A 23,205-nucleotide genomic window follows, 5' to 3' on the forward strand; every position below is an offset into this window, starting at 1 on the left:
GGCGGCAGGTTTGGGTTATTACAATATGCTTTACAAAATAACAGCCGATAGCGTTGGCGAATTTAAAAATAACCTTCTAGACGATTTTTGCAAACTACATAAAATGGAATTCCACTATACAACTCCAAAAATTGCAATAGAAATTCCCCGCTTGAAAGATTTCATTCTACACTAGCAGAAGAAATTTGATGTTTGAAATTAGGAAAACCACGTGAAGAAATCACAACGCTAATAAAACACGCGATTGAAGGATACAATAACTCCATCCACTCGGTGACGGGACATACACCTTTCAAAATAATTAAGGCTCGCATAAACCTTTTCGATTTAAGATCATATCCAATTACATTTAAAATCATAAAGAAAACGCCAAGTCAAATTCTAAAAGAGAGGATGCTATCAACTATAGCCCAAATGAAACAGCTTATATTAAATCAAAAGAACGGAATAAAGCAAAGCTTAAATTTCACGCTGCTAAAATAATCTCCGACGATGACAATTTTTTATCATAAATCAACTACTAAGAAACCTAGAAAGTTTTACGATAAGCAATTGTTGCAGGATGACACCAATTCTTAGGACTCTCTTTCTACGAGTCATAAGATCAACCTTGAGCAATGCGGTGGAGGAAATCACTATCACCCCTATCCATTCACAGATTTTCCCATTCCATCTATGTGTTGGTAAAGTAATAGAAACAAAACATACGTTTATCCACTACGTCGAAATCGACCAATTAATATCACTGCTTGGTAACACCATTTCCTACTTCAATGCAATAAACGCTACACTACATTTACAACCATCCGCGAAATCTCAAATAACCTTTGAAAAGCTTCTTGAGAAACTTACTACTACATGCCCATTTCCTCATTCGAGAATCCAGAAGAAAACTAAACAACATTAAACCCCACATCATCAAAAAAGAGGCTTGATAAATTTAATAGGTACAAGCTCAAAATGATTATTTGGTACCCTAGATTAGATTGAGACGACGACGAGCGCTATGATCACGCTCTTAAAACATTATCTGTAACCCATGAATCAATGTCAAAGCAAATGCAATTGCAAACCTCACTATCAAAAAGATTAATAAGGTAATCGAGGAATATGCCGTGGTGCCATTTTCTCATGAACCATACCTCGGGTAACGTTAGACTTGTTAGTGCTTGTTAATTCCTGTCTCTGTCACTAGGCTACGCCATTTACCTTTAGTATGGTGTCGTCCATTGTGGAGAAAAAGTTCTGTGTTCAGAGCTCAGTTGTAGGTAAGTGTGGTTGAAGTTTTATTGTAAGATTTTTAGCGCTTACGTGCAATATATTTCTTCCGTTTGACGCGCGTTTTTCAGATATGCTTAGTCAATATAAATCGAAAGAAATTCGAGCCAAATGGTCGGAGACAGACCTACGAAATGCGACCCGATCAGTGGTTAACGGGGCGTCGATACGAGGGGCAGCGAAAGCTAACATCTCAGAAAAAAAATTACGAACTTATGTAAAATCAAACAACTTGATAAAGAGGCGAATTGGGCAACCTCCTGTGCTTGGATTGGATGCAGAAAAGAAAATAGTTGCACGTGTTGTAATGTACTCGTAATTTTATATGTTTTTTCATTAAACACGATTGTCTTTCTCTTCTTATAGGTGTTCGGTATTTTCCTTGTACTCGTCAAAATATCATCAAATGTATAAGTTTTAGGCGTCTTGTTCCCTTCACCTCATTAAGAACAAGTGAAGAAAGTTCTCGTTCGAACCCAATAATGGCTCTCCCATTAGAAATTGCGGAAAGTATGTTAATTAAGTTTAACGGTACTCGGTCCTTACTGTATGAATTTATTGTTAATTGTGATAGGCCCTACAATAAAAAAGCAATTTTATTCTCGATAATTAAAACTAAATTAACAGGCAAAGCGAGACAATTAACGCAAAGTAGGCAATTGAGAACTTGAAATTCATTAAAAGACCATTTAGTAGAAATTGTTGCTGATAGGAGAACACAGGCGCAACGGCAACTAGAATTAAACTCTTGTAAACAAAGATTTAATGAGGACGTTTCGTTAAATGCAAGGATAGCTATTTAAACATTTGAACCAAATACCTGTAACATGTGATGTATACGCGTAATAACAACATATTTAGAAGTATGGCATAAATTAGCAACTGCTAACAGTTGGGTCTATGTGGTACCGCCAAATAGTGGAGCAACGATTGACTGTCTTAACATGACACCCAAAATTGTTACATTAGAAAATACAGAAATTCTTACATTATCACAAAATTGTAAATTATAGACATCCCATACCAATATAATTTCAGCAAAGAGTAATACAGAAAGTCCACACACACCTATAATACCAGCTTAGAACTCCAAAATATTACCTTTTGTAATACAAAGCTAGCTGAAACGTTTCCTCAAACACAAATAAGTTTAACTGCATAGAAGAAAGAAAGTTTAAATCTGGTCAGCCATAAATTAAATTTACTCATGCAAAAAGCTGATAAGTTAATTGAAACTAGTTCTCTAATACCAAATGTATCAAATACTGTTACCGGAGGAATAAAACGCGAAAGAAGTTGCGGTTGTAGTCATACCAGCCAATCGGCGGCTTGGATTCAGCTCTTCTACGTGCGGCGACCAACCGGGCGCTGAGAAACGCGAGTAACGACCGTGGAAGGCGTTACCCGACCGCACAGGTAAAAGAACGCTAAAGCTGAGACTCGCGGTAGTCGGAACCGAGAAGCAGACCAGGGCAGGAGCATCCAGCAGTACTTACTGGCGCTGCCGGTGACTCCACCGAGGTCGAGGGAACCCCTTTTCCGCAAAAAACCGTTGTGTTATTTCACGGAACCGCGACCATCATATTTCGCAACCTCTCGGACCAGCCGTTTTCACGGCTCGACCCCCAAGTGTTCTCCGTGATGTTGCCGCCGACCGGGACCGGTAACAATACCGTGACATATACCGTTGTAATAATAATCAAATTAATGATTTTAATTGTTACATTTAGGTTCATTTACTATTGTTATTATTAGTATGTATGTTAAGAAACAAAATATTAAATTCTGTCCTTTTAAAATGTGTCAGCGGAACAGTCAATAGACTGCTTCGCCAGTTGAAATAAAATACTACCCTCTATCTGACAGTATAGTAAGTTCACCTGATCAGATTCTGGGTGGATTTTAATACTTCTTGTTTTCGATTTAAATTGAACCATCTAGTTTCTTTGTTATAATTTTGATATATAAAGGAGTAATCATTAATTCATTAAGAATATAGTCAAGTCTTGTTGCGGAAAGTTATTGTGATTCTAAAGTGATTCCGCTATCGACTACACTATGTAAAACATCCTAATTGTCTTCAGTTTAATAAAACCTGTCAATAGTATTTGTGCTGCGTTTCATTTCGAAAAAGTGTAACAAGTTGTGCCGAGGAATAACATTTATGGTGGCAGCGGTGGGATCCGATTAAAGATCGATTCCAAAATTTTTTGGAAAAACACTTCGACAGAAGCACTCGTCATCTTTTTCTCGAGAGAAAAAGGCAAACACCCAGGTCAACTCCAGAACATGAAGATAGGACTCTTGCCTGCACTTTAAGTCGATCATTGCTTGCAAACACTTCACACATTTTAACCGCAGTTTAGACAAACTTGAGAAATTCTTCAAACAAAAATCTATCAACCATGAGCGAGGCCGAACTTTCTTTTGCCAACGCCCTGCGTCTCGTTGCCGAATACGATGGACAACCATCGCATCTGTACTCTGTCCTGAACAAGTGCGAATTCGCTTTAAATCGCGTTAAACCTTACGTAATATCTATTTTTCTAGAAGATGTTACTACGAAATTAATCGGTAGAGCCCTTGATGTTGTTAAATATAGGGAAATATCTAAATGGGAGGAATTAAAATTCATGTTAGAAGAAAGTTTTGGGGGTAAGAAAAGAATCTTATTTTTGCAGCTTCAGTTAAATTCTTGTAAGCAAAATAAAAACGAAGACGTCCGCGCGTATAGCCCATTGGTCACGCAATTCCAACGTCAAAAACGCAGCAGCCCATTAAGATAAGACTGTATCGACTTCCAGAAGCGCAAAAGATCGAAATTAATAAACAAGTGCAAAGTCTGCTGGATCAAGGTCTCATAGAACTCTGAAGTCCATAGCCTCTGGAATTCCCCACTTCTCTTAGAGGCGAAAAAACCAGATTCCTCGGGAGAAAAGAAATTTAGGATTGTTTTGCAAGCGGTACTGGCATTCTGTCACAACAAACCAAAACGGGCAATCAACCAGTGGCGTACGCATCGCGATCACTTAACAAGGCTGACTTGAATTATAGTACGACCGAAAAGGAACTTTTAGCAATCGTTTGGTTACAACACCTCAACGTTGTGACTTTTCGGAAATTGTATAAAAGCTACATGTATTCAGATCTATGTGGAAGACAAAACAGGAACATTAAAATAACCTTGTTATGCAATTACATTGTACCATCAGATTTCTTTTCAGTAGAAGAAATTGACCACAAAGTTTTAATAAGTGATCAAGATTTTGGTTTAGCGGAAAAATAAAAAAAAATCTTCCCCGATATTTTTAGCTCGACAGATTGAAATAGAGTAAATAATTGAAGATGCCATCCCTAAAACACCGCCGGCGTACAGGGATTCTTGTGCAGTTTCCTAATTTGAAATACTAAGTATATAAAATTAAAATGTATATGTATTATTTTGTATAAATAAGTATGGTTAAATACGAAAGATTATTTTTAGCACACATATTTCTGTCGTTGAAACGCATCTTTATAAATCAAAGTTGAAACACATGTTTATTAAACAAAACGATTTTTCTGTCAAAACGTCTTTTATGCTTCTGTTGTCATTTTCCTGCACAAATAACAATTTTAAAAAATGGTATCTGAAATTATTGCTTTTAGTAAATTTACTGGATAAAAAACATAGTAAGTGCTTTTTATATGAATATAACAACACGAAGTCATACCTGTTTTAGTTCTTCATTAGCGTAGACAGAAAGATTATCTTAACTTTAAATCATGTACTTCTTTAAATACATAGGTAATTTTCTCTGCAAGACTCTAGAGGGCTTAACATACTCTGTGTGATTATTACGACAAGGTATTAGCAGAGTGGCACCCCGATGTTGCTCACTAAGAAAGTTTAACTTACCCTAAAATTTTAAGGGTGGTACAGTCGAGGCCATTAATAATGACCGCCTCCCGGTCCTAGCAATGGACTGCCGAAAGTATCCGAGCGGTTTGAGAAAGACAAGTTGGTTTACAACTGCAAACACAGACCTGCATTTATCAAAATTCAGCTTTCTCTACGGGCTCGGGTACTTTCGGCAGTCCATAGCTAGCACCATGGCCACGGGAGGCGGTCATTATTAAAGGCATCGACTGTACCTGTCGTTACCCCCAGTCATCCCTCTGAAAAATTAGTTTTACTTTATGCTTTACGAAATGCGTACGTTCTTGTTTTAACGTTTATCTTCATCTAGACGTAGTCTGTTTTATTCGTGTGAACGAGATGGCCCATAGTAAGTTGTTAAGAATGTAATTTATTCTCATTTCTTAAAAGTTTTTTTCTTTTTCTATATCAATGTCTTATATTATTTTTCATTAGACGGAAAACCCCGTCGAGGAACGACTTGCGAAAAAAATTTCTTTGCTATTTTTGCGCAAAGAACTACAAGGGTGCTATGTGGATAGGGCACATACATACATTGACCAGGGTGTCTTGTTCTAAATGCAACGTCTTAATAGTATGCAGCAGACGAATTGATTGTCGAGATACCCATCAAACCAAGAAAGCCGTTGTCCAATATGAAACAAAGGGACAGCCGATCATTTTCGATGGCCTCAACTTCAGCGAACGACTCAGTGTGGTCGACCATGGCCACGATGCTCAGTCCAGAAACAGAAATTGAGGAAGCTTAGAACGTGGCCAGCTGGACGCATCAGATTTTGAAGTACCAGTCACGCCTTCCACATCGCGGGTAGGTGTGTGACAATCAACAGGACGTAATAATAGAAAACATGAAGATGATCGTTTTTAAATTTGCATGCAACGTTAATTTGAGCAAAATAGGTTTCATAATGTCTGCTCGGTGTACAATAATAATGCACCTAGCCAAACTGCGCATAAAACTTATGGTATGAGTTACATCAAAAGACGCCGCATACAGGGCAGATTTGATACTCTACCATACGACTATAGAAGCTAATTAGATTAGGTTAGCTATAATATCTTTGTTTATGTGATGACATTTTAAGATTTCAATTAAAAATTAAAATAAAATGTACTGTCTGTGATATGCGTTTAACGTGCAAAAATAGTTTTGCACGTTAAACGCGGGACGCCCTCGCGAGTACACTGTCGACCTCGTACGTTATTTATTTCATAACGCCCTAAATACCTTAATAACTATAAGGTATGCGAACTTAAAATCGGGTCTATAATTAATTTCTACGGTTTTTGTCAAAATAATCAAGTTGCATAATATATAAGGTTTTGGTTAAGATGATAATTTAATTTAATTATGATTTAATTATTAATGTTTTTTAAGTAAAACTGTCAATGTCAACTATGGCCCCGCTAAAAGAACTTGAAAAAAGAAAATTACTACATGTACGACGGGCAACCAAAGATTACTTCATATCTGGCGGCTAAGGAATTAAAAAGTTAGGGAATTGGGAAAACCACTGTGTATCGACTTTGGGAAACGCTGGCTGGAGGTGGTGGAATAGAGAGGAAATAAGGGTCTGGAAAAACAAGAAGAAAATTAACAGAAGGGGAAATTTGCAAGACTGTTATTAAACTTTCAAAAAAAATGGGACGACTGCATCGAAGTTGGTAAAGAAATATCATGTGTCACAGAGAATTAAGCGTTATAACAAAACAGATGCACCAAAATCGACACTTGAACAACAAGACGACAAAGAGCCAAACTAAATGCCTTAGTTTCTGGTGGTATCAAACTCAGTGGCAAAAAAGATCATTTATGATGATAAATGCTATTTTTCTTTACAAAACGACAGAACGTTTTCAAGTAAACCTTATTATGTACAAGACAAAAATATTGTGTGTGTCGGTTGGGATTTCAGTTCGCTAGGAGCAAATTGTGCCCTAAACGCAGAAATTTATTCAACGCAACGTAAAGAGCAACGCTTGAAGCCATTCACTGAAACACACCATCAAAACAGCAGATATATTTTTTGGTCTGACGGAGTTTCCTGTCCCTACACGAATTAAACCATTACTAAACTTCAAAACTTAAAGTAACATTATTGGATTTCGTATCTCGAACACCTGCAGACCAACAAAAAATACGCAAAAGTTACAAAATTATGTTCTAGACTTGTTATATTCGAGTCTGGTAATGAAAAATAGGAGGGAGGAAATAAAACACCGTACTGTGGTAATCTGTGTCGAGAAGGGCGCTGTGTTGCGACCATCTGTATTTATGTTATATTAGATGTGTAAGAGTGTATTCTGGTAACCTGTGATTAGAAGGGCGCTGTGTCGCGTCCATTTGTACTTCCGGTCACATTAGATGTATGAAAGTTACCGTCATATTTTTGTATACCCCATCTCCAGCAGAGCATAGGTCGGTCGACACAAAGGGTGCCGTAACATTTTGGGGGCTCAACCGGGATTTAGGAAAATCCGACCTAGCGTGGAGCTGGAGGAGATCGGGTCGGGTATCTGTTGTTGTATTCGATAGTGATTTACTTGTGGTTATAGTATGGAGGGGAAATCTGGAATGTGAGGATCGATCTCTAGCGGTGAAGACGAGGCGGGAGCTGGAGGGACCTGAGAGGTAGGAGCGACGTAATAGATTGAGGAACCAGGGCGACTATCGGGGAGAGAGAAGAGGAAGAAAAGAAAAAAAAAGAGGAGAGGAGAAAACTTGGCTGAGGTTGGTAAAATTGTTTTGTTGGTAAGATGGATAACGATAGCGTAATGGTGGAATACCTGGAGAGGGACGAGATCATTTATGAGCTACAGCTCAGGGGGGCAATAGCGAGCGATCTAGACTCGACGGACGAGTTGTGTGAGTTCCTGAGGGAGCGGATGATTGTTGAGAGACAAGGGGTAGAGTTGGAGGAATGTGGGCAGCGTGAATGTGGTAGAGAGTTGCAGACGTGTAGCTTCAAGGAGCACCGACTGAGGCAATTACTCCGGGAAGCCAGGTTAACGAACGACTTGATTAACCGTGTCGAGGCGCTTTTGTGGCACTTATCCGGCCGGGTTCACCGGATTTCGGCCCTAACGGAGGGACAACAAGGTGACAGGGCAGAGTTGCAGCTACGATTAAGGGAGAGCAAGCGGTGGTACCGGGAACGGTTACGGTTGGGTGCGGTACAGGGAGTTCAACGGCCAGAGTCAAGCGATAGCGGGGAGAGAGCACGAGCGGTGGGAGAAAACCCGGACGCAATACCGATCTCCAAGTGGGGAGTCACCTTCTCAGGGAAGGAAACCGAACCCGTGGCGGTTTTAAAATTCCTCAAACGAGTGGAGGAGGGTCGATCGATGAACGGGATCGATGAGGAGAGAATGCGGAGGGGGTTTGCTCAATTGCTGGAGCCGCCGGCTCTGACATGGTATCGACAGTGCGTGAGGGACAGTGTGAGTAGTTGGCGGGAATTGAAGGAGCGGTTAAAGCAGGAGTTCCTGCCGGATGATTACGAAGAGGGGGTGTTGGAAACTCTGAGGGAGTGTAAGCAGGGGTCTTCTGAGAGGGTTAGTTTCTTCGTGGCGCGGTTTGAAGAAATATCCGAGTGATTACCACGAGTTGGTGCTCTCTTGGGCGGGGCGAAAGACTACTCCAAGGCCGGGTACTGGCGACGGTAAAAGTCCGTCGAACGACTAGCGCAGTTGGGGGTTTAAGCGCTCGTGAAGGGGGCTAACGACCAGGCGTAGGCGACGTGATTGAGGAAGGGCCGAGACGTGGAGCTCTGGAGGAATCACTAACCTGGACGGAAGGTGTGATGCCGTTACGCGAAAGCGGATTAATCAGTCGGGTTAGGAAGGTAGGGCATCGGCCGATCTCAGTGAGTTGAGAGAGTAGAGTACTCGGAGGCGAGTTGGTGCTCTCTTGGGCGGGGCGAAAGACTACTCCAAGGCCGGGTACTGGCGACGGTAAAAGTCCGTCGAACGACTCCCTCGGAAATGAGGACTCGGAATTGATTACTCGGATTTGACACGTGGAAATGACGACTCGGCGATGACAACTCGGAAATGACGTAAAAGGAAGGAGGCTGTCCGGACGTGCAGCTCCCGCTTGCTCGCTGGCCTGGACGGGAGGCGTGATGCCGTTACGCGAAAGCGGATTGTTGTTCGGGTTAGGAGGGCGAGAGACAAAGCGCAGAAAGGGGTGTGTGAATGACTACGGTTCATGAGGGCAGACGTCGGGGACCTGTAGAGAGAGAGAGTGGTACAGACGTAGGAATGGGTGAGCCAGTCGCGATTTTGGCGGATAAGTTGTTCAGCAGCGACCAACATGGTCACCAGCTAAGGTGAAAGCGGAATATCGACAGACCTCGATAAATTCTTAATTTGTTGTACAGTTATCGGATGGAGACGTAGCGGGGCGTTGTGTCCTGCCGATAGACTTTTTTTGTTGAGAGAGAACCGAGAGTGAATCTAGACTGATGGTTTTGAGTTTGACAATTGGTGGAAGGAGACAGGAGCGTAATAAAAGGTCAGATAAACTCCGGTGTTCTTTCCAACGAGGTTACCGACGGTGAGGTCCTAAGAGGCCGCAAGACCCTGCATTTGGCGAGGGCCGGAGTGATCCAGAGGGGGACCCAGGGAGGTGCATGGTCCGGTTTAGTTGTGGTGTGAGTGGTTGAAAGAGCGGGTGCGAGGACGCGCTGAAGGGCGTTGAGGGGAAGCACGATGTCTGGGTGTGGTCTGGATCAGTTCGTGATATTTTGTTTAGTAGAGGTTGGTGAGGCAGGAGGGGTGTCGGCTGGTGGAGAATCTGGGTGTGAAGCAGGTCTGCGTGGAGATTGGAGGCTGTCTCGATTCCTCGAGGGGAGATCATCCACGTCAGCGACCGACCACGACGCGTCGTTACCATCTATATGCGAGGAAGTCGTTGACGGATCGAGCCTCTGACGGATCGAGAAGTTGCCGCCCTAGCGACTAGCGCGCACTTGGAGGAACTTCCGGAACGGCCTCGAATGTTTCATCTTTTACTTGGTTAAGTTAGGTTAAGAGGGAGGAAATTTCAGTGTGGTAGTACTATAATCTACTGGGTGAGTCGTACACCCGGAGCTTCACTCCGAATTTGTGAAATTTATACAATGTATCGTAGACGAGAGGAGCCGCCAGATCCCCCCCCCACGAATCCACCCGCAGGACTTGCATACAAAAGAAAAGGAGGGAGGAAATAAAACACCGTACTGTGGTAATCTGTGTCGAGAAGGGCGCTGTGTTGCGACCATCTGTATTTATGTTATATTAGATGTGTAAGAGTGTATTCTGGTAATCTGTGATTAGAAGGGCGCTGTGTCGTGTCCATTTGTACTTCCGGTCACATTAGATGTATGAAAGTTACCGTCATATTTTTGTATACCCCATCTCCACCAGAGCATAGGTCGGTCGGCACAAAGGGTGACGTAACAGTACTTATATGTGGAGTGGCAAGTTCGTATGAAAATGCAGTCACTAAACAAAACAAAATGCATGATGCGGGTTATTCCAGTAGTCAAAATAATATGGAGGAGCAAATTTATTTACTATGAAGACTTTGATGACAATCAAAATAATGCAGTAGAAGAAGTAAACAATAACAGTAAAAAATTAATAGAAAATACGCGAAACCAATATGAAAAGTGCAGTAATACATGATGAACACCAAGAAACTGCAACAAACACAAATGAATAAAGAATAAAAATAAAGACTGTTAGACACCTATATGATGGCGTAGGTAATATTATTCAACTAACAACTGAAAAATTATTTGCTAACAATGAACTGAATACACAAAAATCTACTAGTAGTACCATCTCGTAAAATCAAAATGAAAAATATGATATTTTACCTAGTTCCTCTTTTTAAAGAACGAACGAGTGTCCTCTGCCAAAAAGAACTACTGCTCCATCGTCCAAAAACAACGTGAATGAAGAACTCTTGTTTCAATTTCAATTAAAAGCAACAAAATTAGTCAAATCAGAAATGTTTGAAAATGAAGCGAATATATCTTTAGTTCAGGAAGATTTTTCCGCTCCCGGTTGTTTCGCTCTACTCCTTTTTTCATAATTGCGAAGAAAACTAAGAACTGGCACTGCAAAATTTGCAACAAGACCTCGAGTAGAAACAGTACTATTTCTTGAGCGTCATGACTGTCCCGGTGTAATCAGAAATGCGTTAGTATAAAGCGAATGCTGAAAGGTACCGTTTGCGGTGAAAACGAGAATCTTTAGTACGTGTACTGAACACTTGAAAATGTTTTAATAATTAAATTTTTTTTATTTGTTCTTATAAAGTTCAATTGTTTTGTTTTAATGTTCAGTTTTTTGAAGAATTTTATTTTGAATTAAAAATAAAAGTGAAGACTGCTATTACCGTAGGTTTATTTCTAATGTCTTTCAGGATTACGTTTTTGTTTGTTTTTTACATAATATAGTTTTGTACATCTTTCGAATTGGCTTTCATTTGCATTAGATGGACTATTTCTTCTTTGTCACTTGGATCTAGCGATCTCTAGCTATAAATTAGTAAGAGGATAACTATACTTCGACTATGTTATTATAAAAAGTTGTTCATTATATGTCGTTTCTAACTCATTTTGTAACCCAACAGGCGATTGTTGAAAAAGACAAGGCCTGCCACAAGGTCCAAATTTAATTTTAAGTCTCAATTTTATTAACCTGGGACCAGCTGCCAATAACAACAAAAAATAAAAGTTGTGCAGCACTTGTAAAAATCTGCCATGAATGTAAACTGTTCGTCTTAAGAATTATCCCGTTATCATCCACCCCCCATAGGTCATTTTCATTATCATCAAGCGTCCGAGTTTATATAAACACATACCATTGGCATGAAATGTTTTGTGCTCTCTTCATCTCTCTCTAATACGCATCTGAGAAGTTGCCTTGAGTATTACTTAAAAAAAAAAACACCACAACATTCTGGTCACACAGTGCTACTAAGTTTTACAACAGCGACCATAGAAGAAATGTTGAGTTGAGTACCAAATTTTCGTACGCATTTTTGTGGTATTTACAATTTTACTTTTATATTATGACAAACTTGTACAAATCGAAATCCCTTTTTATTTTTATCTCTACCATTTACAACGGTCAAGGAAAACAAAGATATCATTGCTTATATTCACTTGATACCACCTTTTGACGGTGATAAATCGTCCCTTCCACAATTTATTTTTCAAGTCGAGGGTATGTCAGCATTAGTTAACGAAACTCTATAAGTTACCGGTAAATTCTTAGAGTCAATACAGTTTCGATGTTCTAACGCTTTTGCAATCAATTCTTGACGCTCGCCGTGGTAGTCTGTCTACACCCTTTCATATTATCACCCACAGAGACTGTCGCTCAATTAAAATCGAGTCAAAAAAACGTACCAGCCGGCTTAGAAGTTCCAACAACATCCGATGAGGAGGAACACTCTCATTTAATCTTTGATGTCGCGTCAACAATTTCATTCTTTCATAATAATAATTTTGTCTTCGTGGTTAAAATCCCATTCTTAGAATCATTCATGTGTGAGCGTATATGTGTGTATGAATAGCGCTGTAGTTCGTATGTACTGTGTGTACTAATAGTCACTCCGTATAAAAAACATCTGTCAATTCACCTTTAATTATACCTGGACCCATCTGGATAGGTATACCTTGTTAACCCTAGCTGTAAGAACGATCTCCAGACAAGGTCGTGGTGAGTAGTAAAATGATAATACTACTGTAATCTTATAGAAATCCCGACGGAGATAAACAAAGACAGGACAGAACGATAAAAAAGAAGTAAACTGCAAGGAGCCAAATTCTCTTAACAAACTTTGCGAGATATAAATTAGAAAAAATGATACGATACTAGCACACGTCCCCTCAGAACATGTATGAGGACTTTTTTTTTTCATTTTCGTATTTAAAAAAATGACTGGGCAGTTTTTACATGGGTATTTTTGCAGCCATACCGAAAAAGTATTTAAAGGGATGCTACTAAATTACACCCTTCCCCTTCGGGAATATACCAATCGGTATTTGAGACAGAAGGCTGCTATCGTAGGCCTGAAACTGCTACCAAACTAATGTTGTGGCCCTCCAGTCAACATTCCTAACTTATCGCGATGTATAGCGTGTTGTTTGTTGTTTTTAATCCTTCAGAAATATATGTAAATTTTTAATTTTTTCTTGGATTCCTTGGCTTTTTATGTCTTTGCGGACGAATACATAGTTAGTACAATACATAGACGAGTACATAGTTATAAAGTACTCCAAGAGCTATAACAACATAACAACACAAAACAAGAAAGATAAAAGCCTTAAGAAGGACCTCTGATGGTAGCAACGTTGACGAACTCATCAGATGAAGATGGTGAAGGAAATGAAGAATGTAACTGCGTAGGCTGTGGAGATAATTATTCCGAAACACATCTTATTAAAGACTGGTTTCAGTGTAACATGTATCAAGTTTGGCTGCATGAACATTGCACTGAATTTGATGACATGTGTTCAGAATGCAAAGAAAAAAAAGAGCTGAAAGTCAAAAATTGGAAGGTTAAGAGAGAGAAAGAGTAGACATAAAATACTGGCCATGTCTCTTGGACGCTCTGGAAGAGATAACCAGCCGTGATTTTTAAATTTTATTATTTTTAAAGTTGATCCTATTAGAAAAAATCCTAAAAAAACTATGGCTAATTACCTCGGACTTGCCCTATAGTTTTAGCATGGTTGGCAGAAGCTCCACATCATTGGAAACAGTATGTGGATAATCGCGTTGCTAAAATACAAGGTTACAGTACTCGAGATGACTGGAATCATGTTCGTTCGAGTGATAATGCCGCGGATATAGTATATATGGTTAACAACAATGTGTCTGCCAAATTTGCCCCCGAATTGTGTATTTGTGTTGGGACAACGCGTCATACCATACGGTTAAAATTGAGAAGGGGGCCACTAGCGGCACTAAAAAGGCCGAAATGCAACAGTGGTTTAGGTCAAAAAACATAGAGTACGATACTGCAATGACCAAACCAGAATTACATACTGTTGTAAAATGAAATAAAAATAGGAATTCAAAATTTAGGGTGGATCAGATACTGGAAGACTATAGTCACACTGTGTTGCGGTTACCAGCGTACCACCCGGAACTTAACCCAATCGAAAAGATATGGGTTTTGGTGAAAAAATATGTGGTCCAAAGTCGCGTCACATTCAAAATGTCCAAAGTTAAGAAACTGGCTGAAACAAGTAAGTTATATGATGTGCAATTATTAGTAATATCTACCTATTTTTAATAATAGATTTAAGGAAATTACGCCAAAACCGTGAATATGTATAAAAAAGAGGAAAAGGAGTAATTTATAAAAAAAAACATAATAGACGACAATTTCGATGACAATAATTTTGTAACGAAGCGAATTTTCGCGGGCCGGAAACCGTGACGCGTACCGCGAAAGCCGGGGGTAAATTGGCGATCGCCGCGCCGCCGCGGCGGAAGTAGAGGACTCTTGCCTGAAACTCCAGAGAGTGCGGAAGTTTGTGGCTGCTGTTTTTTAGTTTTGAGAAGTGTGGTAGAAGTGTGCAGTTCGACCCTCCGACCTCCGTAAGTACCTTTTTGGGTCGCCTGCCTGTTTTGTACCGGTTTTGGAATCGCCGCCCCCGAGCGAAAGACCGTGTCACCGTCACCGCGTTTTTTTTGTCACCGTCGAAAGTCGACACCGTCGTGCACGCGTCGTTATCGTCACCGCGCTCCCCTCCCGGGTCGCCGTATCGTCTTCGCGCGATTTCCAGGTTCAAGGTCGCCGCCCCCAGAGCCAAGAGGAGCCCGGCCTGAAGGAAGTCGCCGCCCAGGAGGAACGACCGTGCCGGACATTTAATTTAATTTGTTGTAAAACCGTTTTGTTAGCTATTTAAGTTATTTAGCCGTAAGATTTATTATCTTAGACCGTGTAGCTGGTGGCAGGGAATAAACCCTATTTTTGTTATAACACATCCTCGCCGTTTTATTTCGTATTCTCGAGTTTTCGCGGCGGCTCATCACCTGAATTCCGTGTCTCCGGCTTTAGAGCACCCCGGCGCTCCCTCCCCCGGAGAGGGAGCTGGCGCCCGAGCGACCGCCGCTCCTGACCGAAGGCGCCACCCCCGGCGGCGTGAAGGTAGCCGCATAAGCTTGGTCGACCAGACGTGTTTCTGATATCAGCGATACTAGTCGACCCAAAGCTTGGCACCCAAGTACGCCGCCACCCCATACGTTATCGGCGAGATTCCGGACCGTCACCGGACCGTCCGTCCCTCTCATCCGGAATTTCGTCGCAATTTAAATGCTATTGTAAATACATCTTCTGATAAATCAGAAAGTGATGACGGCTATGATTTAGGTTGTTCTGCAGTTTATGATTCAGATTTTCATTAATTAATGTAGTGTTATTAATAAAAAACAAGTTTACTCTTTTAACATTTTCGCTACAACAATTTACATATTACAAATGTCACCGTATGGAAAAAACGTACTGTAGCTGTCAAAAATTTAAATGCGGTACAAAATTGAACATGGAATATTTTATTACCACTGTAAAATAATATGCACTGTTTAATTTCGTTCCTGACAATATCACTTGGTAATGAGTTAACAGACTTAACAAACTCCAATAACAACAACTAATGGTCCGCCACTGACTCGTCTATACTCTTCGTACATCGCAGATTCGTCCCTCCCACTCAATGTATACTTCTGATTTCAAATAAGCTCAAGAAGATGTCGCACGCAGGTTCAACACAGAGGGCGCACTACGCAACGGCTTCATGCGATATCGATATCCAGTGAGGTGGGAGATTACGGGCGGTGCTTGAAGACCGAATCGGCAAGTAACACCACCTGCCGCCTCCACCGACCGGCCTTTCCCGGCCTTCCCAACTTCCCGACCGCATCGCCTCCAAGGTGTTGCACATCTAACGCCAGCGCATAGCGCATTTTTTCTGTTTCAGATCTCTCCACCGGCCGCAGGACCGCGAGGAAGAGCCGACGATGGGGGCCAACTCCTAGGCAATCAATAGCTCAACCGAGCTCGGTAGCGCAGCCCCCGCTGTGTCTACCGGGATGCGCGTTGTGGGTGTAAGGGACAATGTCCTGGTACCCGAGCAGAAGAAGGAGGGGTTTTAGGGCGGTAACCATTCCCCCAGTACCACCGTAGGCCGCAGAAGAGGCCAAGAACCATTACGGTGGTCTGCGTAGACATTTCCCCTCCACCAAAAAAAAAAAAAAACAAAATGGGAGATTACATTACATTTGATTGTTAGTTCATGAATTTCTATTTCAAAGAACTTACTGTCTTGTATTCCTTGTTTATAAACTATCAATCATTTTAATTGTATGAGCACTACTTTTTTTATGTTATATTAGGGATTAGAAACAGATACCTTTGGCGAACTAGTCAGAAGAAAACTCAAAGGAAAAAGAGTACCTTTCAACCGAGAATTGAAGAGATTTGCTCTGACATTGCAGTATTATTCCACTAGAGGTTACTATTATGTAAGAAAAATTTTTGGGAAAAATGTGTTACCGCACCCTAGAACACTGTCTCGTTGGTATTTAACTGTAGATGGGCCTCCCGGTTTTACCAAAGAAGCTTTCCATACCTTGAAGGAAATGGCAAAAAAGATGTAGTGGCCTGTAGTCTTTCTGTGGATGAAATGTCTCTAAGGGAGCAAGTATTTAATTTGGATAGGCAAAACATATGTTGGTTTTGTCAATTCAGGCACTGACAACAATGTACCGAATAACAGTGAAGAAATGCCACGGGCAAAAAATGCTCTGGTTTTTATGCTGTTGGGCTTAACAAGAGATGGAAATTACCTATTGCCTATTTCTTCATTTCAAATTTAGCGGGCCGTGAACGTAAAAACATTCTTATAAAATGTTTAACGATAGTACATCAAACAGGAGTGACAATTTGTGCCATTACTTTTGATGGGGCAAGTACCAATAAAACAATGTGCACACTGTTAGGGGCATCATTCAGTTTTTTTAGTTTGAATGCTTGTATTAAGCATCCAGTATCAAATGATCCAGTGTATTTAATTTTGGATATTTGTCACATGATGAAACTGATCAGGAACACTCTGGCAGAGTCACCATTTTTGATTAATGGGGAAAATGAAAAAATAAACTGGGCTTTCATTAAACAGCTATTTGAATGGGAATGTGCTGAAAGTTTGAAACTGGCTACAAGGTTGACTAAACGTCATATTGAATTTAAAAATAATATAATGAATGTGCGTTTGGCAGTCCAAGTTTTGAGCGATAGTGTGGCAAAGGCTTTAAGATATTGCGAGCATAATTTTGTTGAATTTAGAGGTGCAGGTGCCACAGCTGAATTCTGCGAAATTTTCAATATGGCTTTTGATATATTAAATATCCGCAGCAAGTTCAGTAACCAAATTAATCAAAAACCGATTTGTGACCGAACAGTTAATTATTATGAAGAACGCACGGAAAAGATAAAGAAGTATATTTCAGAGTTAAAAATGGCAGATGGAAAACAAGTAGTGAAATCACAACGACAAACAGGTTTTATAGGAATGGTTGTAGGTTTAGAAAATTCTATTAAAATATTTAAATTTCTTTCCGGAAAGAATATAATTACATTTTTATTGACATATAAATTGTCGCAAGATCACTTGGAAATGTTTTTTGGGTGCATTACAAGCAGGGGCGGTTTTAACAACAACCCGAACTGCGTACAGCTCCAAGCCGCATATAAAAGACTGCTGAAACAAAACCAAATTTCTGCGTCACCAAACGGAAATATATCTGTTTTATACAGTACTACAGCCGTTTCCATTCAAAATGCAAATCCCAGCACATCTGGTGGGATAGTTGACGGCCCAGTTATTTGCCAGCCCATCGATCATGACTACATTCATAGCATATATTCCTCCACCATCTATGTTGACGACGTGGTGGAATATATAGCTGGATTTGTTGTGAAAAAAATTAAAACGAAAATTATTTGTGACGTATGTTTCCAAGCGTTGGAAACAAAATACACAAATAATCATTTAATAAATTTAAAAAATAGGGGCGGTTTAATTAAGCCATCTAAATCCGTATTTAAAATAAGTCAGACGGCAGAAAAACATATAAGACAGGCTGTAAATATTTTTCACCCACGTATTTTATTGATACTAACTATTAATGTAAACAATAGTTTAAAAGATTGTACTCTTTTCGCAGAATTGGATCAACATATTTTAGACCAAAACAGTGTGGATAATCACAAAAATTTATTGATTAATTACATTATACAATTTTTTTAAATGTGAGATTGCATCACATTACGCGCACTCAAGAAAAAAAAAGTGGTATTCGGCAGAAACTAAATAAATTAGTTCTATTTTCAAATGAGTAGTAAATATAAGTATTGTGTAAGTGTAGAAATAAATATTATTGTACATATGAATTTTAAAATTTTATTTGTTTTTTTCTATCCTATTACTCCGGATTATCCGATAGCAACAGGTTATGGTGTAGGCATTACAGTCTCAGAATGGAGAAAAATTAGAAAAGTAGAATAACGTTTGAGCTTCATGTGCACCAGAAATGTCTGAACATTGAAGTGATAAACATTGCAGCAAAGAAAAAAAAAACTGGGGCAGAAATAACTAAAAATCACGCAATTTATAAAATAAATAAAATATATATGTAAGTATTCGACAAGTCTTATGATAAGTCTGCTTTTTATCATATATATGAAAACAGTGTTAATGAACTTGAAACAACACCTATAAAATTTTGCAATTTAATTGTTACATTATTCACTAATTATTATTATTATTCGAACATAAAAACTGTCACCGATTACAAATTCAGATGTTTTAATCAATTATATATATTTCTGATTCAATTTTAAATGACCCGCGCACATTGCTGATTGGACCGTAGTACATTCACGACCATTTTAGTCGACGAAAACTTGTTGAGATAGAAAATATCGGTGCTCCTCGTCGATCCAAGTTGCGCGCAAGCTTTACCTGTTTAGAAGTGGTCATGCCTTCTCTTTAATCTCCCACCTCACTGTCGATATCGCATCGCAAACGTCAACACAAATGTAAACATACAAAAAATTCATGCTTTTTCTCTTTCGTTATAATCAGATACGTAATATTGTACTTTGAACGAAGAAAGTTAAATAAACTGGAAGAATCCGTTAACAGGCTTGGCTCCTAAAAAGGTACGCACCTGTGAAATATTGAAAATGTCAACGTAGTTTTGAAAAATTTGGAGTAGCGCCTCCAACGACGATAAACATCAACATGCGATCGTCTGTTGTTCGTGTCGGTACTTGTGTAACTGATCGACTCGCTTTGGGAATGGCCGCTGATGACTAAATTTTCAACATTTACAAAGTTACAAAGAGTCATTGCATTTTGTATACGTTTGTAATGTACCTATCTAGAGCTATTAAGATCCACTTAGTGTGAAAGTCAATTAATGTGACCTTCTGTTCAGTGACGTACATACTTTTACCATTAAAAACGCATTTTCAAAAAAGTATAAAAAGGAACCATAAAAATGTAAAACCAACAATAACAATAAGTGCATTGTAATGATGTAGTCATTCTCACCGTGTTGTTATAAAGACCCAAAGTAATAAATAATCTACAGTTAGTGTAACGTCTAGTTATCAATCCCATACCAAGCCATTACAAGAACTGGTGGCAGCGGTGGGATAACGAAAAAAAAAGATGATTCCAAAAACAAATTGTGTGGTGTTTAGTTATATTATAGGATACTAGTACGCCAACATACTGCTGTTTTTCTTTTCTTACTACTCATGGTCGAAACACGGTCGAAAACTGCAAATCACAACACGCCGGAAATCAACTTAGAGAGTAACGAAACTCCTCGCAATCCAGAAACTCTTCGCGATATGTATGATTTGTAAATTCGACGGTTCATCTGATTAACTTTACGAATTCATAGATTACTCCGATCAAGCCATGGAACTAATTCAGAACGAGTATCACTATAAATTATTTAAATTAATCAAAATTAAATTGATTGGAAATGCCAGAGCCCTAACACGAAATCGTGAATTTACTAATTGGAAAGATTTAAAATCTTATTTAATTGATCTATACAGAGATAAAAGGACAATGGGACAGTGGCAACTCAAACTAAACTCGTGTCCTCAAGAAAATCATGTGTTACGTATACCAACGTGACTAATACTCGTATTTGTATGTATTGTTATATTATGTATTAGCATAATTTCCTTTATAAATAATATTAATATGCCTACAGCCGAAATTATCGGAATGTACACTCTTTTGTAAATATTAATACTTAATTGCATTTTCCAAGAGAACTGTAAACAGTTCTCCATTATCAACATATTTAAAAACGGCTGATTCCCATCAGAAAGGACAGTCCAATATTGTATTTTCGTCGAGCACCATTAAAATTTAGTAGTTTTTCAAGCCAATAGTTTTATTCCGCTCCGGCCCACAACAAATGAATTATCTTCCGAATTCTCTACTAGAGTAGAAAATTTTATGTAAAATTAATAAGCTGCCTAGATTCAAATTTAACCGACAAGCCAACGTGCAACTCTTAAAAGATCAAGTTTTAAACGTAGTTTTAAGCGGATTGAACAAGAATCTGCAATTGTTAGTCAAATGTCAAAAACCAGAATGTTTTAAAGAAGCAGTCAATAACTTTGGCTGTGTCGGCAGAGCAAGAACTGAAATCTCAAAACGAAATCCGGAAATTTCAATCTAATAACTTTGCAAGTAATTCATACAATAAATTGTCGGAAAACGGGACATGATTTAACAAATTATGATCGAAACATCCATCATATTCATAAAAACACTTCCAAACAATCGAGTTTGAACCATTTTTCTTATCAGCAAAAACATAACCCTCCTCCTCCTGGATCTAAATTTTGTAATTACTGCAAAAAACCAGGTCATTTAATTCACGAATGTAGAAAGAGACAATATAATAATCAAAGAAATCAAAATTTCACTAACAATAATCAAAATAAGAGCAATTTAAAAATGATTCTTTAAACTTAACAGGTATTTCAGGGACTCAAACGGCCGCCCTGAAACACACCCATCTTCAGGCCGAACCTCAACCTTAAATCTTTTTTCAACTTCTTATGTTTATTTGAAGTCTAACCAATTACTAAACAATAATTACAAATTTCTCATAGATTCTGCTGCTGATATTTCATTAGTAAAATTATCTAAACTTAGGGATGATGTTTGGTGCAATACTGATGATCCAGTAACTTTAAAGGGAATCGATTCAGATCCGAACAAACCAATGAGACCAATAGGACATATATTCTATGTAGTGCCTGATTCTTTCCAAGTTCCTTGTATCTTGGTATCTTTTAGGTAACGATTTTTTTATGTCGGAAGAAATTTTTTTAAGCTACATCACACTGAGCCTTTTATAGAAGAGAATAAACAATTAAGTCTGTTGCGTCTCCGCAGCAGTAACTATTGGGGATGTGCACCCCACCACCTTCGGACGGCCGAGTGCCGGGTTAGTTTTAAGTATTTTGTAAATAGACGATAGAATACAAATAAACGCCGAAGCAACAACAAGTAGGTACCTCATTTTGCTCGTACAATAAACGTAGTATGACCAGACCGGCAATATTTTTATTATTCATTGCGCCGAGCGCAACAAAGTCAATCCTTCAGCTCAAATTCAAACCCATTCTCAATTTTAAATTCAAATTTAAGTTCAACCTCAAATTCAATTGCACATTCTAATCCTAATGTCAAATTTCAGTTAGAGCCACGTTGGGAAACTATAGTAAAAGCTTATGCATTGAATGGAGAAATCAAAGAAGGCATTTATCCTAAACTAAATCTATTAAAGGGCGTTCATATCTGCCCAAGTTTGATAAAAGTTGATGGTAATAACTTATTCGTCACTGCAATTCTTAATACGGCAGTGTAATCTCATTGTAAACCCATTAGTATTAAGAATCATCATGTTATCGTCCACCCCTCGTTGGTCAGTCTCATTATCACCAACTTATATAAGCATGCTATTTTTCATAATGGAGAACAATTGTACATTCGTCCGTTGCTAATAAACTCCTAAAAGCTGCCCTCATTATCTCTCGACCAAAAACCCCACAACAACAGACAAGACATCATCCATCGTTCTTAAGCTAAAATACACCGGAATTCTTACACTAGCACCAAATTACAAATTATACACTCATCATACTAATATAAAATCCCAACAATCCTACACAAAAAACATTTATCTTCATATTTTACCGAAACTACAAACTCGAAACTTTACTTTTCCAGATGTGGTTTTGAACAAAACATTTTCGTAACACCACTAACGCTAAATAAATTGAACGCGGAAAATTTGAATCTAGTAAGTCATAAATAAAAAATATTAGAGCAAGAGACCATGATATAGTCATTCTTACCGTGTTGTTATAAAAACCAAAAGTGATAAATAAACTACAGTTAGTGTAATGTCTAGTTATCAATCCCATACCAACCCATTACATAATATTGCTTTTACTTGAGTATTAATTTCACATTGTTGAGAATGGGGTAGATGATATTGTTTGACCTTAATTAGAAATTGTTTCACTGACATGGGAATTGTCTGACTAACGCTATCTGTTTGTGATAATGGCTCAGATTTAAACGTAAATAAATCCCAATAATCTGGACAAATATTTATTTCTTAATTGCCTTTGTTCCTATGAAGTTAAGTGATCCAAGCGCAAATTTTCCATGACTTTTTGCCTTTTAGAAATTAAATTATTCTCATTATTATGAGAATTATTGGTGTCTTTTAACGGTAAACAGTTATATAAATTATCAGAATTCACTTGTAAATCTAGAACATTAATTCTTTCTTCTTACTCTGAGGGACTGAACAAGACCATGTAAGATATCTTATACTCGTATATACGGCATTTAAAACCGATTTTCCGTGATTACTACGTC

At 38.8% G+C, this 23,205-nt stretch overlaps 1 long non-coding RNA gene and 1 pseudogene across 1 annotated transcript in view; one reads left to right on the plus strand and one right to left on the minus strand.

Annotated features, from left to right (window-relative positions):
- LOC135137485 (uncharacterized) overlaps nt 1–23,205 on the minus strand; it is a 131,020-nt gene that overhangs the window by 88,288 nt on the left and 19,527 nt on the right. The gene's annotated exons all lie outside the window — the stretch shown is intronic.
- Nucleotides 1,719–21,350, plus strand: LOC135137704 (uncharacterized; annotated as a pseudogene).

This window comes from Zophobas morio, unplaced genomic scaffold, assembly GCF_036711695.1.
Source record: "Zophobas morio isolate AGI-343-1 ecotype UQ-CSIRO unplaced genomic scaffold, CSIRO_AGI_Zmor_V1 ptg000029l, whole genome shotgun sequence".
Taxonomy (NCBI): Eukaryota; Metazoa; Arthropoda; class Insecta; order Coleoptera; family Tenebrionidae; genus Zophobas; species Zophobas morio.